Below are 16,456 nucleotides of genomic sequence, written 5' to 3' on the forward strand. Positions count from 1 at the left end.
TGACTCTAAAGACTGGTTCTTTGGATATGATCAGAGTCTGATAGCAGAAACATTGCTCATGGTATTCACAAATACATCCTTAGCAATTAAAAAAAACACTGGGCTGGCCCAGTGGTGTAGTGGTTAAGTTTGCACGTTCCGCTTCGAGGGCCCGGGGTTCGCCAGTTTGGATCCCGGGCATGGACATGACACTGCTTGTCAAACCATGCTGTGGTAGGCGTCCCATATATACATATATATATATATATATATATATATATATATAAATATATATAAATATATATATATATAAAACTAGAGGAAGATGGGCACGGATGTTAGCTCAGGGCCAATCTTCCTCAGCAAAAAGAGGAGGATTGGCTGCAAATGTTAGCTCAGGGCTAATCTTCCTCAAAAAAAATAAAAACTAAAAACTTTTTTTTTAACAAAAGCATCACCACCACCATCAGTAGCATCATCAACAACAATAGCCACAGCAACCAAGGTTAGTTTCTAAGATTTCCTTTCTCTTCCTTCCCCTGCTCTTACCTCAGATATTTATCTTGGCTTCTTGGTATTATTTACCTTAAACATTTCCTTTATTTACTCATGTTTATCCTCTACCTTAGATCCAAGTGGACAGAGAAATTACACAGAAGACAATGGAGACTTGCACTTTAAAGATTTCCGCTTAAAAATCAGAATTGTATTTATCTGGAAAAAATTCTTATAATGCGACATACACAAAAGGAAGTCTATCTCCTATTTCTCATCAACTATTGTTAGTGAGTTATCTCTAGGTTTTGTAAGGAACAAAAAGTATAATTATTATTTTAGTATACATCTCCATTTTGGAAACAGTATAGCGCAATAAATGAGTAGATTTGGACTTGGGTTGGAGTCTTACTGTAAAATGGCCAAACTCGTGGTAGATTTCTTTTCCCCTTTAGGGTCAGGGACTCCAGCATCTAAACATCAACTGGAATAAAGAGATGAACCTCGACTTTCCCAGAAAGCCTTTGTGTTATTTAAACCTGTTGCCCTCCACCTCTTGGGCTGAGAAAAAATATCTAGGAGTCAAAGGAATGGATTACTTTCTTGCATAGTTCAGTGGAGGAGAAGTTATCCTTGATCCTCTTAGGGTCCCTGGCAGGGTCTGAAAATTAAACTGACAAAGACAGATGAACAGGAGAAAAGCATACAGATTAATTTCATGTAAGTTTTACATGACACAGGAGCCTTTGTGAAGAAATGAAGACTCAAAGAAACAATTAAGCCATTAAGTATTTTTGTATTAGTTGTGGTGAAGAGTGGACAGTTGTGGAGGAACAGGGCAGGTTAAGGGGTGTGAGGTAAGCTTGGTAACCTGAGGGTAATTAGCAATCCCTTTGTCTACAGAGATAAGGATGCTTGTTTCCTTTCCAGGTAGGAGGGCACCTCTCGCCTGAGGGTTTTATGATTTGTTTCAGGGGAGAAGGGCAGAGGAAGGTCAGAGTCGCCCTCCTGCTTCTGCTGCACTCTCAAACTCCTTCACCTTCAAATATCCAGTATGCCAAGGTGCCATATTTTGGGGTAGCACGTGCTGAACCCTACCATTAGACATTTCAGAAACTTTTGGCATCGCCACAGATTATAGTCATTTTTGCTTTAGGAGGAGGGAAGAGGAGCTAGAAAAGGAAAAGGAAACTTCTTTTTCACTGCTCAGATTACCCCTCCCAGATAATTGCCCACATGGCTTCTCTTCAAGCCTGACTCTGACCATGAGCCGCACATGTCATATGGGACACAAAATATGTGGCTGGCGGACTGCCCAATACTCAGAAAACCTCGTATGGAGGGATTCAGCTGGGTCGGTGAAATCTCTCAATTTTTAAGACAGTGTGTGTCGGTTCCCTTGAAAATTTATGTTTGCTACTATCTTTCTTTTCACTCTTCCTTTCCACGTGGGGCTTGCACATCAAGTGTCTCTTCCTTGGTCTGTCTTTTGGACCATTTATTTGGCTTTCAAATCAGCTGATCAGAGCGCTGACTTCAGGGGGCGAGTGAAAAGAAAGGAATCCAGCGGAAGGCTCACCTGCACCTCTTCCTGTCATTGACGTTGTCAGGAGGGATTTATTAAGCACTGACTTGTGCTTAATCTCCCCTGTAGCCTAAATTTATTGTGGAGAAATCTCAGACTTTAGTGGGTATCCGAGTGTTTCAGATTCATTTGCAGACGAGCCTTCATGGCAATTCGAATGTTTGAAGACAATGTTCCACAAATTCTTCTGCTTTTATTCACTTATGACCTGTCATTATGGGTTTAGAAATTGAGTGCCTTAGACTTACACTTGTTGAGCAAATTTTTATAAAGATCTCATTCCAGAAAGTGAACCTAAGTGGCATTTTTAAGGTAATCTTTTTGCTCTGGCCAGTACACCCAGCCTCTGCTTCCCATTTGCCCGTGTCAGTGGCCTGACCCTTGCTTGCACGCAGCCAGGACAGCAGATCCTGGAAAGCCCAAGGACGGGGATCAAAATGTGGATGACAGGAAGCTCAGCAGGAGGATATTAACACTAATTAGAATACTTTTTCCTGACCACAGATAATGATGGCTTTCTTTGTTCAGCATCCTGAGTAAATCCCCTCACTACAGATTTCCATACTCTGAACCAATCTGAGCATCTGGACGAAACTGCTGTTATGGCCGAATTAGCCATTCCAATTAGAGAAAGTAGGCAGCCGCCTTGTGTTTCGATTCCCCGATCATCTGCAGTAACTGGATTTAAGGGGGGTTTATGAAGCCGTTCCTAGAAGGAAGAAGCATTAACTATGACATGACCTATTAAGCATGTGCAGAAGTTATGAGCTCAGGAAGGGTAGGGACACACATAAGTATTTTGAATTGACACAATTTTTTTCTCGTCACTGTGTTGGCTCTGTGCTGAATTAATTCCACTTTTATCTTGCTTTTAAATAAAAATTTATGGATGGCAGCTGAGGTCCTTCTTAGGGTCTTTATGATTTGGGATTAAGATCCTTAAGTGCCTGGGCAACTCATTAGCATATGCACTCTAGCCACTTGTATGGAGTCAGTGGAGGACAGGAAATGAGGGAGAAGGATGGAGAAGAACAAAGGAAAAATAGGTAGCCATTTTTAGATAATATATTTAAATAAAAATAATAATAATTTTTAAACTCTTATTATTATTTTGCTGGAGCAATTAAAGGGCCTCCTTTAAGAGCTAAAGAATGCACGCTACCTCCAAGTATAGCAGAATAAGCATCTTGTCCAAAATGTAAATTCATTTTGAAAGTAAGGGTTAAAACATCTAATTCAAATTCTAAACCTCGAATTAAAAAAATTTAAAAACAATTAAAAATACAAACAACATTCTGTGAGGCAAAAATCCATCCAGCTAGTTGGATTTGTGCTTGTTGTTCAGGGCTGAATGGATGTGAAGATCAGTGTGCAACCTTGAGCCCTTGACCAAAACCCACATCCCAAATGCTTCCATGCCAGACTGTCTCCTTTCCACCCCCACCGATGATGAGGTACCAGAGGGCGTGAATCTCAGGATGCCCCTTCCTTGGCAGAGTCTCTGCCATGGCTGTCACCTGCTGAAGCAACCTCGCAGGGAAGTAGTCATGTAAAGTCATACAGCACCGAGCATGAGGAGTTTTTGTAATGCAGTTCCTTCAACAAGGGTTTGAACTGGCCTACCCCTGACCTTTGGGGATCTGGGCCAAAGTGCAAATGGAGGCCACAGGCCACCCTTTTCTTTCCATTTCCAGTTCTGTCCCATGCCTTGAGGACTTCTTCTCCCTTGGAGCTGGGGACACCCCAGCAGGCACATCCAAATTCCATTCCCCACCTCTACCCCCAAACAGCTGTGCCTTGGCTGCCCTTGGACCTAGGAATGTACATATTGATGAGATGGTCTGCCCTCAGATGGGTGGCTCAGCGAAAAGTCACTTGGGGCCCTGGCAGTAGGCTAGGGTTGTTAGGGCATGGATTTACGAGGTCCTGGGTGCCAAGGGTATGAACCAATGAGGTCTTGGGTGCTGAGAGCATGGCCTAGGGCACCTGAGGCACGGATTCTGGTAGGCTTTCCTTTCAGTCCCGTGGACTCCTTATCAGTGTGGACCCCTCTACAGGGCATGGGGTCCCTGCGGCCTAGGTGTAAGGGCAATCCTGGACTTGAGAGCTACCACTCTGTTAGCCTCCTGATATTTTCTGTGAACCGGATAGCCGAGTCAGGGAAAACAGACACTACACAATTTTAGAATAGCTTCTTAAAGTGGTCATAAGGATTTTCCCAAAAGGAGAGTCTTGGACCCTTCCTTGGCACCTTTTAGGCATTTAACAAGTTTTCTCTCATCTCTGAGCTGCACCTGCCCTGCAATGGCCCTTCCACAGTGCTGAAAAGAAATACTGAGACAATGAAAAGCTGGTCAAGAACGTCTCTGGTGCACAACAAACATTTCTCTGTAAGTCATCGTATGGATGATTGACATATCTCAGTAAGATTCATACAGGGCTATTGATAGAGAGGAACTTGATACCACCAGATGTTAAATATATTTATTTACTCAATACAGTTTACAACAAATTTGGCATAATTTACAGCATATGAGCTGAGGGGTTGTGGGGAGGCAGGTAAAAGTCAGCTCATGTGGGTGAGCCTGTTTTTTTAATTAACTGAATCAGTCAAGATGGGGCTTTATTTTATGTCTGTGCATATGCTTCAGTGTTCCTCGGAAAACTGGCACATAGCTAGACATCAGGAAGGAAGAAATTGATGCGGACTCTAGCTTCTATGTCTACAGAGTCCCCGAGGGCAAGACTTCATCTTGTTCATAATCACAGAACCTGACACTTACCAGGTGCTTCATAGATGCTTGATGGAGAACTATAGACGGAACTGAAGCAAAAGGATGATTAGTGAAGAATGCAATTAGTGGGCTCTAAAGATGATGCTCATTGATGAGGACAGCAATTGAATATTGACTTGCATTCTGTGTTAAGTACAGAGAAAACATTTTCCTGTTTCTTTGACTTTAGATTGTTTACATGTAAATTGGAGATTTGAATCAGAAAATCCCAAAAGTCCTTCTATATCTAAAATGCTGATGATCTATTCCCAATTATTGCACCCAGAAAGTGTTATACCTTAGTCAATAAATGTTCAGTACTCATTAGTTTGGGTACCTGGCTAACCCTATTAGCTTGTTGGGGATGTGGAATAAATATAATATAGTCTCCACCCTCAGGAGTCAGAGAGAAAAAAGAACATAAAATGCAATGAGAAAACAGCTTAGTGTTCAATTGTGGGCTCCAAAGATGGCTTTGTGAGTGGGGAGTCTTGAAGAATGGGGACAACTTGGGTAACTAGGTAATGGGAGAAATGTCAATCCAAATCGAAGATCAAAAGGTAGGAACACACTGACATGTTTGGGAACTCTGAGAATGTGGACATGATTTTAGAATGAGACTTAGAGAGAAATAAGTTTGGACAGATAGGCTAAAAACAGATTCTAAAGACTCTGGAGGAAAGTAGAAAGAAGAAAAAGCAGTAGAGATACATTATCAGTGTCTGTATCCTCATCTTAATAAGCCTCTCCTTAGCATTTATACAATGGGCCAACCTTCTGGAAATGCCCTCTGCTCTTGGTGTTCACAAGATCACACATTTTTTAGCCTTCCTGCTACCTCACTGGTCTTCTCAGTCTTTGCAAGCTCATCCTCCTCTACCTAACCTCCGAGTGTTGGAGGCCCTCAGTGTTCAGTCCTTGGCCATCTTCTGTATCTACTGTACTGGATTTAATCCAGACTTTTAATTTCAAATGCCATCTGCATGGAGACAACTCCAAAATATCTGGCCTCATCCTACCCCTTGGGCTCCTCAGACTCATATTTCCATGTGCCTACTTGACCGCTCCACTTAGATATCCCACAGGAACCTCTCACTTACAAATTCATCATTCCCACTTATGCACTGATCACTCCTCATTGTGGCTGAGGCTGCTGGTTGTCCGCCAAAGTCCTTTCTACTCTTCTTCCTTTAGTAAAAGAACTCTGCAATTTCAGCTTGGTATACATTGGCCCAGTCAAGGGCTACATTTCATAGCCTCCGTTTCAGTTAAGTGTGATCACGTGGCTATGCTCTCACCACTGAGATGTTGATAGAAGTGATGTGTGCCACTTCCAGTTGGTGGACCCAGAACTGTGCTTTCCTTGCTGGCTGGGGTGCAGTTGGGAGGGCTGAGGCTGGAACAGCTAACTTAGATCCAAAGACAGAAACTTTGCATTTAGGAGGCAAAGATGTCCTACCAATCTTGTCTCTACCTATGGCTTATTATGTGAGTGAGAAATGGTTCCATATTCTTTCAGCCACTAAGCTTAGGGACCATTTTGTATAGCAGCTTAGACTGTACCCCTAACTAATCTACCTGATCTTCCCCATCTCAGTAAATGGTGTCTTCATCCACTTAATTTCTTGAGCCAGAAACCTGTTGATACTCATCCTTCTTCTTCAGATCCACTTTATCAGTAAGTCCTGTTGATCGTACCAAAAAATATATGTCTCAAATCCATCTACAACCTAAATTCATGCACGCCCACTCCATTACCTCCTGACTAGCCACCTTATTTTGTTTTTGACCCCTTCTCCTGACTTCAGCCAGAGATGGCTTTAAAAACTTAAATGCATTATGTCACGTTCCTGTTTGAAACCTCTCAGTCCCTTCTCATTTTCTTAAGATAAAGTTCTAAGTCCTGAAGTTGACCGTCTATGACAAGGTTTCTGCTTTCTTCCCCAACCTCATCCTGTGTCACTTTCTCCTTGCTCACCAGTCTTCAGCCACAGTGGCCTTCTTTCCATTTCAGTTCTGCAAATGCTCCAAGCTCTTTCCCACTCTGGGCCTCTGCTCACGTGCTGTCTCTACTGGGAAAGCCCTTGAGTTTATTCTTTGTCAGGCAGGAGCCTAGTCATTCTGCAGGCTTCAGCTTAACCTCCTCTTCCTCAGCTCTCCAATTGTATTTCATAACAATCTATTTTTTTCATTTATGGTACATCACAATTCATAATTATACATAGATGGAGGCTCTGTTTGTTTAATGTCTGTCTTCCCCACTAGACTGGAAGTTCTCTGGGGGCAGGGGCAGTGTTGGTATTGTTCACCTGCATACACTCAACACTATCATGGTGACTTTCACCTAGGAACTGCTCAATACATCTAATACTTCCTGAAATGAAACAAGTAGTAGAGGAATCTGATGAGAGCAGAGGTTAAGGAAAATGTATTTGGATGAAATACATAAAATGGATTTTAGTTGGAGAGAGCCTGGACGTATTGGTTTCTTAGGGCTGCTGTAACAAATTACTATAAACTAGAGGCCTTAAAACAACAGAAATTCATTCTCTCACAGGTATGAAGTTCAAAAGTCTGAAACCAAGGTGTCCCCAGGGCCAAGTCTCTAGGGGAGGATCCTTCCTTGCCTCTCTGGCTTCTGGGGGTTGCCAGCAGTCCTTGGAATTCCTTGGCTTGTGGCAGCATCACTCTAATCCTGCCTCTGCTGTCACATGGCACTCTCCCTGTGTGTCTCTTCTCTCTCTGTGTCTCTTCTCTCTCTGTGTCTCTTCCCTTAAGGACAGCAGTCATATTGGATTTATGGCCTAGCCTATTCCAATATGACCTTGTCTTAACTAATTACACCTTGAAAGACCCTATTTCTAAATAAGGTTACATTTCAAGGCTCCAGGTAGACATGAGTTTTTGGAGGACGCTATTTACCCAGTACACTGGAAGTATAAGGAAACCAGTTTGCAGTATTCCAGGCGGGAGGTGAAAAAGGCCTGATCCATGCTGCAGTGATAACCAAGAGGACAGGGTTAGATCAAGTGATATTTAAGAAATGACAGGCCCTAGAATTTTAGGGCTGGAGGAGACAGGAGACCTTAGAGGCGTTCGAGTCTAATGCTTCTCAAAGTAGGCTTCTTATACTCTTCAAATGAGGTGCCTCAGGGGTCGCTAGGAAGAGGGGGACCTAAGGAAGCTTTTCCAGGTCTACCACCACTTGTTTAACCAGAACAATTTATAATTTTGTGTTTTACATGCTGGGTGTCCACATAAGATTTTGTTTGAAGATTGGTTTTGTTACAAATTTTGTCTAAATGTCTTATTTCACTGATGGGGAAACTGCAGCCAATTAAAGAACAAGACAGAGATTCAGAAGTAAATTGTGCGGTGTGGGACTGTTGGATTTAAGAATGTGGGGAGATGGTGACAGAGGAGTCTGGAAAGCTTTCATGAAAGACAAGAGGTTTAAACCTAATGGCCACCCTTGTGAAATACCATGAGAAAACAAAGTTCAGTTGTCTTTGTTCTATGAACCACAGTTCTTCTGGACAGAGACCTGGGTGTGGCCCTGTCCCTCAAGGGGGACTCTAGGATGTGGTGGAAGGAGCCGGGTGATCTGGGAGTAATTCTGTCCTGTGCTGGTCACTGAGAAACAGACTGGACACAAGGACAAAGGAGAGGGAAGTGCCACAGATGGCATCCAGGTTTCACTAGTAAAAGATGAGGCGACAGGATAGTGTGGCAGATGGGAAAACGTGGTTTGCCAAGATCTAGTTTATGGAGGATCCTTTTCTGTTTTGGATGCATTGAGTTTGAAGTTACAGTGGAAAACTAAAATTTTGGCAAGTAAACTTGGAAGAATTAAGAATTTTTATGAGTCTATTTTGTAGTTTCCATGAGTTTTTCATTTCAATGACAGACAAAGTAGTGTCTCCTATTCCGTGGTGTCCTCCCCAGAGTGCCCATTTTGGAATGCACACCATGGAGCTTAAAGGGACCGTGATCTCTCACCTGAACCACATACTCTCTGGCTGAGTGGTCTTCCCAAATCTACTCAGGTTCATCATTTTAATTTCTTCTCCACACTATAGTCAGAGTTATCATTTTGAAACACAAACCCGATCATGTTACCCAGCCCTGCTTCGAAACACTTTTTACTGCTCTTAGAGCAAAAATGAATGTCCTTGATGTGCCTTAGAAGATGTACCTGTGCAGGTAGGTCTGACCCCTGTCTTGACTCCCTAGTCTCATCTGGCATCACTTCTCCCCTGGCCTTTGAGAGCTAGCTACACAGTCTTAGTTTTGCTGACTTTTTCCTGTCCCAGGGCCTTTGCGCATGTCCTTCATGCTGTTATTTCCTACATCCCTTACCCTTTCCAACACACATTCATCCTTCAGATGCCAGCGTGGTCAACACTTCTTAGGGGCTCCTTTCCTGACCTAGGTCTAAGTATGTTTAGGTCAGTTTCCTTTGTTTCTTTCAGAGCACTAAGCTCAGTTCATAAATATGTATTTATTGTCCTGGTTATTTGTTTAATGTTTAGCTCTCCTACTGTAGGTCTGTATGAGCAGGGGTTTTATACGTTTCACTGTGTTCAGCACCTAGCACAGCACCTGGCATGTAGTAATGGAATGAATGAATGCATAAAAGCCATGACTCCAAAGGTTTTATTTCTTTAGATTCCATGTCCTAATGTTGCATTAAAAAGCAAAACTTTTTTTTTTTGGCAAATACTGTTTTTGCCTATAAGAGCATGTCACACTTTAACAAAAATTTAAAGTTTAAAACTTCTTTCCACTGTGTAAATATTTGGTAAGTTAGTGTTATATATATAGGGTGTTGAAAATGCATTTTCTTAAAGACCAAAACTTTGGCTATTAAAGCACTTGCTGAGAGACATTCCTATGCTTTAAGAGTAAAGAACTCGTTTGTCCTGACTTTAAAAACACCTCTCTAGAAAACCAGGTTCCTCTTGTACCTTTTGAAGGTTGTAACAGTCATGGAGGTGCTGCTCTAAACTCCCTTCCAAAAAGAACTTGCCTTCAGCCCAAATAGCTGACAGTCTCCAGCTGTGAGCACCTTCAGGCCCCACCTCAGCTTTTTAGCAGAAGCCATTATGCTGGCACTTTCCAGGCAGCCCCCAGCCAACGGCGGAACATGGTTGGAATACCAGGGCGTGGACATTTCTGCCTAATGTGAGACTTCTCTGACAGGCACCCTTTCCTCTGGAGCCCCGAGTTGGGTTGACCAACACTTTTTTGGGTCTACACTGCAGTCTGCGGCTCTTTCTTCCAAAACCTGCTTCCTCTCCAAGACCGCAGTCTGAAGGCCTTCTCTTCCCAACCCCCTTCCTCTCCTTTGATCTTTCATGGCCTAGAGCCTCCGTTAGACCTCTTGCACTCCTCACTCTGTCTCAGCATCTGCTTCCCAAAACATCCAACCAACACAGAGGGCTTCCAGCAATGATGTTAAATTAAAATGTTAGGATTTTAATTATTTTGGTTTTTCAATTATCCTTGCCTAGCTCATTCTCTCTCAAGATTTTTAGTAGCTCAATTTATAAGGCCTACTTCTGAAACGAAGAACAATTCCAGAAAAAGAATTCCTTTGGTACTAGTCTGTAAGCTCCATGAGACCTAATTGTCACTGTCGTATCCCAGCGCTTGACACATGGTAGGTGCCCAATGAAGATCTGTTGAATGATTGAATGTATATCTTAAGAACCAGTTTTTTTTCCCCTGTTTATACTAAGTAGAAGAGATAAGAACAAGACTTACTATAATAGCCCTTTAGATAGAGGCTGTATTACATTGGTGGGGCTGTCATAACAAAGCACCATACACTGGGGGGCTTAAACAACAGAAATTTCTTTTCCCACAGTTCTGGAGGCAGGAAGTCTGAATTCAAGGTGTCCTCAGGGTTGATTTCTTCCGAGGTCTCTCTTCGTGGCTTGTGAGTGGTTGTCTTCTCCCTGTGTCTTCACGTAGTCTTTCCTCGGTACAGGTCTGTGTCCTAATTTCTTCTTCTTAGAAGAACATCGGTCACGTTGGGTTAGGGTCCACCCTAGAGACCTGATTTTATCTGAATTACGTCTTTAGAGACCCCATTTGCAAATACAGTCACATTCTGAGATACTAGGGGTTAGGACTTGAACACATGAATTTTTTTAGTTGGTGGGGACAATTTAGCCCATAACAGAGGCCTATAAAAGCGTGCCAATAAGCAACTCTTCAGTTTAAAGTGTTTTAACTTGTGTTGGACACTATTGGAAATAAAAATAAATTACAATAAAATAATATGAAAAATAAAAATTATATGAAACAAGGCAAAAATTTAATACTGCTCCTCAGATATCTAATTGATAGCCAAAGAGTTAGATAAATATATCTAAAAAGCAGACAATGAGGTGTAAGACCAAAATTCCTCGGTATGTCCTGGGTGGACTTGTAATGCATGACCCAGTAAATCATATATCGTAAAGAGAAACAATATACCACTCATAAATGACTTTATGCTTGAAACTACCAATGGGGATTTCTTTACCATGTGGATTTAAAATCTAAATCAAACTAGATTAATATCTTTTTCATTAAAAACATATATTTTTGAAGAGAATTTATATCCACAGTAGGACAGTTTGTTTCCCATAATAATAAAAATTGTTACTTATTAAAATATTAATTTCATTTTAACCATAGAGAAAATGTTAATTTTTCCTTTCTAGTCCCTGTTGTCTACCTGATTTCTGAGCCTATCTCAAGTAATAAAAGTAACAGACTTGCGGTATCCTCTCCACAAAAGGGAACATCGGTCTTTTTTGCGGGCATTTCCCAGCTTGGAAGCTTGCATTATGTTACATGCTGTAAACTACCATTGTTGTGTGCTCTATATTTTGGGGACTTATTAGAATGAAGGAAGTTCTTCCCCAACATGACATTTCCTTTCTAATACAATACAAAAATGGAGTATTTAGGGTTGACTACTTACACATTGTTCCCCTTTCAGGCCCCACAGTATTGCCGTCATATATGAATGCCTAGCCCTTTCAGAGATTTCCTTTAGGGTTTTCTAGTATGTTTACTTTCCTGTGGCTTTTGAAAGACTTGACCTCTCTGGGAGAAGTCCTTTGAGAGACCTCAGATCCATATCACCTCCATGAGATCCTGAACGGGCCAGCCTTGTAAAGATGGCGCCGTGATGAGATATTGGTTTGAAACAGCTTCACTCACCAGAAGCTACTGCCACACAGCCCTGAATTCCATTTCCCTATATTTATGGACTTCTCTAGAATGCTTCCTTGAGATCATGACCTTCAGTTCAGAAACACTGGACTGTATCAAAGGCTCTACTGGGAATATCATGTTAAGATTTCCACTACTAGTAAATTCTACTACTAGATTCTAAATATCTTGAGGGTAATATACATGTCTGATCATTTTTTAATATCCTACAAATGTCTACTTCAGTTTAGTTCAACAATCATTTGTTTAGCACCTACTTGGACCCTGAGCTGATTAAAAAAAACAGGAAAAGACCAGGCTCCCATCTTGGAGTGTCTGTAGCCTGGGAAGAAGCTTGTATACTTCTTTCCTCCCTGCCCTACCCTCTTAAAATAAGCCGTTTGTCTTTCCATTATTCATTATGTAAGTTTGGAAAATACTAAGAAATCAAAAGGAAAAAATCTGTCTAAATCAATCAAAAAGCCTATTACTTAACTGCTAATAAAATTTTAATTTATCTGGGGCCGTCCCTGTGGCTGAGTGGTTAAGTTCACGCACTCCACTGCGGTGGCCCAGGGTTTCGCTGGGCGTGCACATGGCACCGCTCCTCAGGCCATGCTGAGGCGGCGTCCCACATGCCACAACTAGAAGGACCCACAACTGAAATATGCAACTACGTATTGGGGGCATTTGGAGAGAAAAAGTAGGAGGAAAAAAAAGGAAGATTTGTAACGGTTGTTAGCTCAAGTGTCAATCTTTAAAAAAAAAATTTTAATTTGTCTTTTGTTATATGCAGAGACTTTTAAAAACATTTATACGATAGTATGCACAGCAGAAGCAGCATGTAACCTACTTCTTTCGTTTCACACTTCATATTTTCCGGTAACCTTTGCAAACATCATTTAAGAAGCTAGATAATATTCCACTGTATAGATTCACCATAGTTTCCTTAATCCTCATTTTGCTGCAAGATATTTAGGTGATTTCCTGTCTTTTGTTATTCTAAATGCAAAATTCAACTTTGTGCACAAGACGCTTTTAATATGTAGGATCGTTTCCTGAAATGAAATGTCCAGAAATTGTTTCTCTGTATATGAGGGGATGAGCATCGAAGTTTCCAGGGCATTTGCCAGTGGCTTTGGAAGAGGCTGGTCTCTTTACGTCTGACCAGCAGTGCTCAGTCATGCCTGGTGCACAGGGTCCTTGTACTGGGGGCACTGTCATTTGAAAAATGTTTGCTAGTTTGACTAGTGACAAACAAGCAGTGTGTTGTTATTTTGATTTTTATTTATTTGATTGCCAGTCAAGTTGAACATTTCCTCATATTTTTGTTTACCCGTTTTATTTCCCCTTTTACGACTAGCACTTTGTGTCCTTTCCCACTTTATTTCTCATTTCTGCCACATCTCTCTTCTTTTCCACGCCATATTAATAGGGTTTCGGCTCAGCCAGGGATTTTTTCCAGGGGCCTTTTAGCCCATTTAGCTTGTCTTTACTCTGGACCACGGCGACTGAGCAGTCATTTTTGTATTGTCATACAGATAAAACAGAAAACCCTCTTTAAAACAGAAAGCACTTGACCATTTCTTCAGCTTCTTCTTGCATCTTCTCACCTGAGACGGAAGTTGAGCCTCTCGCCTTGGGAAGAATGTTCTATAGAGTAATGAAGTTCACTTGGAGACATTTTTAGGAAGAGACGTAATAGTGGCAGCCCCTTGCAGATTAATTCCGACACTGCCAGGAGGCACCTGAAGACTAACAGGGAAGAGCAGAATTATCCTCATTGCCTCCAAAGCTGGGGTCAGGTCCAAAAACACTTTCTGCACCACTGATTTTTCTTGAGCTTTTGTGGCTCAGTTTGTGCCTGTGAAAGACTATTCATTGCTGTGGATTATGGCTTTTTCTTTTGTCCTATTTACTAACTGTCTGGAGAGTCGCTGTTGTGACTGGTGATTATCACTCTGGAGGAGCAAAGCTCGTGTGGCCCATGCCCAAGGCAGGTTAGTGTGCCTTAACAACTTTTATTAGCGAGCCGTCTCTGTTCCAGCCACAGGGAGTTATAAAAGGAGATGCCTCCTTCACTTGTGCTCCAGGAGATGAGAGTGGGAGAGCACAAAGGTGGATAAAAAAGGCCACTCTGTTATCCAGACCTTTCTTCCCCGAATAATAGAACCAGTAAATCAGCGGGATCTTGCTAAACAATCTGGCAACAACCAGCACACAGACCCACATTGAGGTCCTACCTGTGAAAGCAGTGTGGGAATGGTAAAGTGCTTTATAAGGGGTAGTGCAGACTATTTTTGCAAACAGTCGAAGGTCACTTGTTCACTGGGGTTCTGGGTACCTTAAACGTAAAGGGTAGACTTTCATCTATTTAGAGTTTCACTTATTCATTCATGTTTATTGAATTTCTACTGTTTTAAGCATTGTCTAGACCAGCGGTCAGCAAACTACAGCCAGCAAGTCAGATTTGACCTGCCACCTGTTTTGTTTTGTTTTGTTTTGCTGGGAGAGTTTCACCCTGAGTTAACATCTGTTGCCAATCTTCCTCTCTCTCTCTTTTTTCTTTTCCTCCCCCAAACCCAAGCACATAGTTGTATATTCTAGTCGTAGGTTCTTTTAGTTCTTCTATGTGAGCCGCTGCCCCAGCATGGCTACTGAGAGATGAGTGTGGGCTTCTGCACCCAGGAACCAAACCTGGGCCGCTGAAGCAGAGTGCACCCAACTTTAACCACAGGCCATCAGAGCTGGCCCTACCTCTTTTTTTATAACCAGGGAGCAAAGAATGGTTTTTACACTTTTATAAAAAGGTTGAAAAAGAATAATATTGGTATGTGAAAATTATTTGAAATTCAAATTTCAGTGTCCACGAAAAATGTTTTATTGCAACACGGCCACTCTTATTTGTTTATGCATTGTTTCTGGATGCACTCCTGCTACAACGACAGAGTTGAGTAGTTTCAACAGAAACTGTCTGGCCCACTGAGCCTAAAATATTTACTATCTGGCCCTTTATACAAAAAGCTTTCAACTTCTGTTCTAGACACTGGAAACACAGCTATGCACAAGATAGACATAGCCCTTACATTTAGAGAGCTTACATCCATGTGCAACATCACTTTAAAGATGACCCCAGTGGGGCTCACCCTTGATCCTGGCTTTAGAAACATCAGGTTCTAATCAACTGAGCTAACCTTATATAATTTTAGCCAACATTAGCACAACCTTATGGAGTCTGATTATTTTTTTCATCAAATTAAATAAAATCTATTAATTAACTATGTTTGACTGCAAAGGTCTCTGCATTTAAGACATTAAACTAGTTAGGAAGCAAAATTTATTAAAAAATGAAAAAAGATTAATGGTAATGATACACACAATAGCTGCTTTTAACTTTTCAAAAGCCTTTTATTTGTGCTACCATATATGCTGCAGACTTCACGCGCTAAGAATTTAGGATGGAAAAGCTCACGTTGGACAGAGGAAGTAGGATGTGGCCCAAAACGATGGTCTTGATTTCCTCCTTCAATCCCAGGGGCCTAACAAGGTGTCTCTGAGGACGGAAGGTCAAGAAACTGCCTTTAGGGCTCTTTCCCATATTAGTGGTTTGGCAGAATTTCTGCCCTTATCTTCATGACCTGAACAGACAGCTTCCCTTGGGCTGGGGAAACAGGAAGACCAGGATTGGAAGCTCCTCATCCAGGCTGTGAGGTGGGCAGGGATCTACTCTCCCAAAGGAGGAATCAGCAAAAGCAAGACTGAGGGGGTAATAACTAATAGGAAAACTGGGTAGGCGGGTGGAAACTCTGATTTCTTAAAATGTAAGGAAGTCGGAAAGTCTGAGAGTCCTTTAGCTACCTTTCCAGCTTGTCTAGAACACCAAAGGATTACATCTTCCGCTGTACTATGAGCAACTATCATACCTGCCTGGCCCAGGATGTTGTTCAATAAAAAGTTCAATAAAAAAACACCTGAAAGAATGAAGGAAGGAAGTCAAGTCACACACCAACATTAATTGGAACGCTTAGAGTCTGGTGTGCTCTCAGGAATAGAAACGTATGGGTGTTTATTCATTCACTCATTCAATAAATATTTATTGAGTTTCTATTATATGCCAGGCACTGAAACCCATTTTATTTCAACAACTAAGAGTGCAAATCTTTCTAAAACGTCAGTGCCTGCTTTGTTGCTTCAAAAAGTATAATCAGGCGAGTGTCCACTATTGGACCCTGAAGAGGACTGAAGAGCATAGAGGTTCTTTTTGACTTCCTGGTTATTATCCTGGCTACCATATTATTTTATTAGAAAATAATAAAGGTACTGTAGTGCTTAAGAAGGAACACTCTGTTATCAGACTGCCTGGGTTCAAATCCAGTCTTTGCCACTAATTAAAAAGGTGACGTTGGGTAAATCT

The sequence above is a fragment of the Equus przewalskii genome, chromosome 17 (genome assembly GCF_037783145.1).
Source record: "Equus przewalskii isolate Varuska chromosome 17, EquPr2, whole genome shotgun sequence".
In the NCBI taxonomy this organism is placed as follows: Eukaryota; Metazoa; Chordata; class Mammalia; order Perissodactyla; family Equidae; genus Equus; species Equus przewalskii.